This window comes from Somniosus microcephalus, chromosome 6 (genome assembly GCF_052327205.1).
Source record: "Somniosus microcephalus isolate GS21.2 chromosome 6, FLI_Smic_1.0, whole genome shotgun sequence".
Taxonomy (NCBI): Eukaryota; Metazoa; Chordata; class Chondrichthyes; order Squaliformes; family Somniosidae; genus Somniosus; species Somniosus microcephalus.
The window spans coordinates 69,170,540-69,177,253 of NC_140992.1; positions in this window are offsets into that span (position 1 = coordinate 69,170,540).

A 6,714-nucleotide genomic window follows, 5' to 3' on the forward strand; every position below is an offset into this window, starting at 1 on the left:
TCAAAATATGACGATTCTATTAAAAAATGTTTCACTGTAGCAAGTATCTCATGTGCTGTGGTGCAAATGTTTTGGGCAATATCCAACATGTCAGCTCTGGAGAAAGTTAATACAAAATAACAGTTGCTACCCAATTCACACAGCGTTCCTTTAAAACCAACCACTTTTTCACTTCAAATTTGTTTGGAATTTCTAATGTTACATTTTCACATTTGAATGAGAAAAATCTTGAGTCGTGGAAGCTCCTTCTGATGCACAGGGAAGGTTTTCATTGCATATTGTTTTTGTGTTCATCATAACCGTCTCCTTCCCCAATCCCTCCAAGTTTGGATGGAGTACAGAACACATTTGTAGTGCAAACAAATGCAGTTTATTTCAACACACAGAAAACAGGTTATTCACCTGGTTCCAGAATAGGTCACATCATGCTGTGTGTACATTGCAGGGCAATTACAGGGTGGATTCTGCAAAGCTGCTGGCAACAGACAACCAACTGCAATTGCACATGCATAACTATTTTTGAATTTGCTTTTAATTGTTATAACCTCACCTTGTGCCACATTTAGCAGCACCCTGTGAGTAACTAGTCATATAAATTCCATACACATTTATGATTTGTATTAATAGATAAGATGCATTCCCATTCTGCAGTGAGCAGTGTTGAGGAACAATGCAACATTGTAACAGTCTGAAGCATTTTTCTGCAAAACAAGGGATTTTTGAAAATCACTTCCATGTTTTTTTAAATTGTGGTAATTAATACTTCTTTCTTTTTATATGTTAGGAGAATATGTTTTATCCTTTGCAGCCTGCATAGGAAATGAACAAATAGTTAAAATGATTGTGGCACATGGGGCACCTTTAAATGCACAAGATAAACAAGGTAGGATCTTTATTTATATGTCATTTGATTTAATTCTTGTTCAAGCTGTTTTCATATTTTATGGCATTCATTATTTCTGCATATTACAACACAACATCTTAATTTAAATGCAGTTACATGATTTCTTAATATAGCAGTTATTCAAATATAAGTAGGCTTTGCAATTTCAGTTCAAACCAATACTCATCCCTCCTCTCTCTGAACAAAAAAAATGAGATTAGTGTTTATTTGTTAACACCAAAATACACCTAAAATGCATTTATTTAATACTTGCTTTGCAACCTACCCTGACCCTCCAATTCACAGATTTGCCAAGTCCAGGTTCAGGGGCCGCGATTTTGCTTAGTGAGGCGGGCTAAGTGCGGCCAAGGTAGGTGGCGGGTTGCGACCCCGCTCCCGGCTCCATCCCGCTCTGTGGGAAGGATTTTCCATTGACTGCAAGGTTCCCAGCCAATTAAAAGGAAGCTGGTCTGATGGCGTCATTTGATGACGCGTCATCAGCCGGTTTCCTTAAAGGGGCCATGTCCAAATTGATTTTAACAGTTGTGCTGTCAGTGTTCTGCAGCATTGAGGTGCTGCAAACACTGACAAGCACTGCACAAAGGTACACGGCTGCACCCAGGCTCTCCCATGACTCCCTCCATATTCCAGCACACAGGGAGGCTCTCTTCCCTTCCAGTGGGCGGAAGAGACTTTCCCAGGAGAGCAACACCAGCCTGGTTGCACATTGCACAGGAGGGCACAAGCAGGGATGTGGTCAGGAGGACCAGGCTGCAGTGCCGCAAACCTTTCAATGATCTCAGTAGATCACAAAACGTTAATGCCAAGCCACACTCAACCTCATCCTGCTGTGCCAGTCATCACATCCCCATCATTCTGCCTTCCCTACCCCATTCTTGCATATCTTTACTCACACCAACTTACCTTGTACCTCAATCTACATTGTCACTTCCCCATCTCACTAGCCACCCCTCACACTCACCCTCATCCTACTGCATGCATACCAACTAAGAACACACAAGGGTCGGCACTTGGGTGGTTTAGCCAATGTTCATGTGATGTTTCTGGTAATGTGCTGTCAAACATTGAAATGTGCTGTCAAACATTTATTTTCAACACTTTGTGTTCTTGGACAGATTTGTGTGCACCTTTGGAAGTGGCTTAGTGCATTGCAGTGAATGCTAGGACATAAGGGTACCCCCCGCAATGGTGATGAGTGTGAAAGGAATGACTTGGGCATTGTAGGGATGCTGTATGGTGCTGGTGTGGGGTGGTGCCAGCCTGGCACATCATGTGGCAACCAGGGTGTACAGCATCAAGTGAAGTAAATCTGGCCATGGTGAGGCCATTGCTGGCGTCCCGGGCAGCAGTGTGCTCAGGTGATGATGCCCTGTGTCCTGTGCAGCATCAGGTGATTGCGAAGAAGGTTGGTGTTGTTGGTGGTGGTGCTGGTGTGTCTGGTGATGTTGGTGTTGGTGTGCCTGGTGATGTTGGTGTTGGGGCTGATCATGGTGGGATTCTGAGGACCAAGGTGAGATTTTTTCAAGGGCATTGATACTGCTGGAATAGATGGCAGCTGAAGCTGAGATAACAGAAGCAATCTGTCAATGGTGAGAGAGGTTGCTCCAAGGAGATGACAGTGGATAGAGAGTTTACTCCAAACACTTCCAAACTGCATAAAGTTCAAAAGGGGGTTCCAAATCATGAAGGCTCCAGCTTCTAAGATTGGGAAGTGTACAGCTGTGAAAGGTTTTATACCATTTTTGTAGCTGTCACCTATTCACAGCAATGGAGAGTCATTGAGAACCCGACATATTTACCTGACGTGAGACACGCTCTCCGGGAACCTCATTAAAAACCTGGTAAAATGGTAAGTACATGGGGAAATAGTGCTTAACTACCTTTTAACAAGCTTTTAAGTATCTAAATTAGCTGACCCGCCGCTTGGTGTCGGGTCTGTTCAGGGATGACAGACCCGACACTTGGGAAACTGACAAGGAGGTGGGTTTACAGTGGGATTCCAACACACTGTGAATCTTTGTGATTTTTGACAGCGGACCCACCTCCGAACCCACCCTTTGAGCGCTGGCAAAATTCTGGCCATTGTTTGTGATTTCTCCACAGCCCTTTCTGAATATCTGCTTTCCACTTTGCCATATCCAGGTTCATTCTTTTAATGCTTACTCCCCAGTCCTACCTTACACTGTGCTCCCAGCTGTGCTTGACTCAAGGTTCATTTTACTAAATCAAGGCAACTGAACTTGGGCAGAGCTTGAGAACAGAGAGTTAGGGAGGCTAAAGAAGTATATTGGGATCTCAGAGATCAGAACAGTGCATTAGGGGCACTTTCATTATATTAATTCATTTTACAACTCAATTTTACTCCAATTTGACCATTCTTGACAAAAGGTAAACAGAAAGCACCAAAAAATAGTACAACTGATGAATGAACAAATAAAGAACCAAAATGTGGTAAAAAAAATCAAAAACTGGGAGCAGAAATCATACAATTGTATTTGATTTGTTTTACCTTAATCTTAGCATTTAGTCATCTCAGTTTAATTTCTATGGTACCTGTACATTAAAGTGGAACTACTTTCAGTGATTTTTTAACATGATCCTGAATATTATTAAGGGAAATATATATACCCGACTGGTGTCTCCCAGTCACCCTTGTTACCATCTTTTATGATTTAAAACTGGTGGCCAGAGACAGCCACAGTGCAAACATTTTGATTAGAATGCTCTCTGCTGTGACATCATGATATTCTGGTTTGGTGCTATCATGAATAGGACAAATGATATGACATGGCGATACATTGTGAAAAATTCTGTACTTATTGCATGTAGTGTGAGTAGGATCATTTTGCATGAAACGTCAGGGAGGTAGTGAAATGTGGAGTTTTAAGCAGGTCTGAGCTGCAAAATAGCCGTTGTCCTAATCATGAATGACAGGAAGCTGTGAACCTGTTTGAAACTAACTGAGAGATATTAGTCATTTCCACTGGGAATGGTAGCATAGTGGTTATGTTACTGGACTGGTAATCTAGAGGCCTGGACTAATAATCTAGAGAGACTATGGGCTCGATTTTCCAAGCCCCGAGGAGGCGGGTTTAGAGGTGGGAGTGGTGGGAAAATTGCAGAATCGGGGGGCAGGAACACATCCCGCCCCCAACCGGCCTCCGTGCCAATGTCCCAGGAGGCGGGTACCCGACCTGTGCTGGGAGCCGCCTCCCCAAGGCGGGAAGGGGATTAGTGCCAATTAACTGCCTGTTAACAGGTACAGGTAGACTATCCTTTATCCGAAAACCTTGGGACCAGCCGTGTTTCGGATTTCGGAAAATTTCGGATTTCAGAAGGTATTATGGGGCAACACCCCGTAAGCCACCACATTAATATTTCTGCAGCGAACCTTATGAATACCTGTATTCACACTGAGTGGGATAAATAAAGACTATAAATACTGTAGTATTACAGGGATAAATACTCTAGTACAGTTTATTTGTAAGGAAAACATTCAGTAAAACTTCAAACATATACAGGTACAAACTAAGCTAAATACCTGTACATATACATGCAGTAACGGTACATTACATCTGGCTTGAGGATCTTGGAGAAGAGGGTACATCACTGTTGTCATCGTCGTCATCAGGTTGGAGTCGGACATCTGAAGATGGGCCAGGAACAGGATTCTCAAGTGATGAAGCAGCATTACGACAGACGGCCTTTTTAAAGATTTCTTCCAGTGTCATCTGTCTCATTAACATTGGTTTCTGTCTAAGTAGTCTCTCCTTAATTGAGTAAATTGCATAATCTCTTGCTCACTGATAAATGCACATTGTTCAAGGCCAGCAATTAACTGATCACACATTGTCACCATATCGTCTATGGGGATTTTTTCACCTGTGTTCACAATGTCATCATCATCAGTACTATCTTCATGCTTGTCTTTATTTAACACCATTTCAGCAATTTCTCCATCACTCAACGAATGCACAACAGGTGCATCATTGTCAATGTTCAGCACTTCTTCGATGTCAGCTTCCTCTAACTTATTTACACTTTCGGATGATAAACCTTTGGCGTAAGTAAGGAGGTTTGATATCATCATTTTCTCCTGACTGACAGGAAATCCTTCAAAATCTTCATCTGCAGGTCTATCTTCATGAAACATCGTTGAAGGCCAAAGTCTGTGCCAAGCATTTATTAATGTTGGTTTGTCAACATCGTTCCAAGCATTAGCAACTGTGTAAATGGCATTCTTAACATTGAACTCTTTCAGGAAGCTTTGGATTCCTATGCCTCTGTTGATTGCATCAAGCATAGAGTTCAAAAAAACGTCTTTATACTTGCTCTTCATGGAGCGTAAAATTCCTTGGTCACAAGGCTGTATTAAAGATGTCACATTAGGGGGAAAGTTAATGGCGAAAACATAACTTTTCACAAGAAGTTCAGGAGGGGGATGTGCGGAGCAGTTGTCCAGGAACAATAAAATTTTGCAGTTTTCTTCCAGTCCAACTTGCCTGCAATGAGCTCATGTCGCTGGTATGAAGTGGTTATTGAACCAGTGAGAAAATATTCCTCTGGTTACCCATGCTTTCTTGCTCGCATAATAATGCACAGGTAAATTGCATACACCTTTCAAACATCTCGGATGTTGGCTTTTTCCAATCACTACCAACTTTAACTTGTGTGTGCCTGCAGCATTGGCACACCCAAGAACAGTCAACCTGTCCTTAGCGTCCTTAAAACCTGCTGGTGCACTCTCATCAGCCGTTGTTAATGTTTTTCTAGGAACATAGGGCCAGAACAGAGCTGTTTCATCAGCATTGTAAATTTGTTCAGGACCGAGTGCTCTACACTCGGCACTGAATCACCTAGATGGTAAGGAGACCTACATCAGAATGTTGTTTATAGACTACAGCTCAGCATTCAACACTATCGTCCCCAACAAGCTGGCCACCAAACTCCAAACTCTTGGCCTGAACACTTCCCTCTGCAACTGGACCCTGGACTTCCTAACAAACAGACCCCAGTCTGTCAAATTAGGTAACCACACCTCCCCCCCCCCCCCCGACCCTGAACACGGGGGCCCCACAAGGATGTGTGCTGAGCCCCCTCCTCTACTCCCTCTTCACCCACAACTGTGTGGCTGTTAATGGTTCCAACACCATCATCAAGTTTGCAGATGACACCACGGTAGTAGGCCAGATCACCAACAACGATGAGTCAGCCTACAGGGAGGAGGTCCAGCATCTCGTGAAGTGGTGTGCCGACAACAACCTGGCCCTTAACACCAAGAAAACAAAGGAAATAATCGTGGACTTCAGGAAGTCCAAAGGCGGAAGTCACACCCCCATCCACATCAATGGGGCGGAGGTGGAAAGGGTGGCCAGCTTTAAGTTCCTCGGAGTCCACATCACGGAAGACCTCTCCTGGTCCCTCAACACCTCCTCTCTGGTGAAGAAGGCCCAGCAGCACCTATATTTCTTGAGGAGGCTGAAGGGATGTAATCTGTCACCCCCGATCCTCTCTAACTTCTACCGCTGCACTATAGAGAGCATCCTGACAAACTGTATCACGGTATGGTACGGCAGCTGTAGCTCCCATGACCGGAAAGCCCTGCAGCGGGTAGTCAAAACTGCCCAACGCATTACCGGCACCCGGCTACCGACCATAGAACATATATATCAGAAACGCTGCCTACGGAGGGCACGGTCCATCATCAAAGACCCTACCCACCCCAGCCACAGTCTGTTCGCCCTCCTACCATCTGGAAGACGCTACAGATGCATTCGCACCCGTACGACCAGATTTAGGAACAGCTTCTT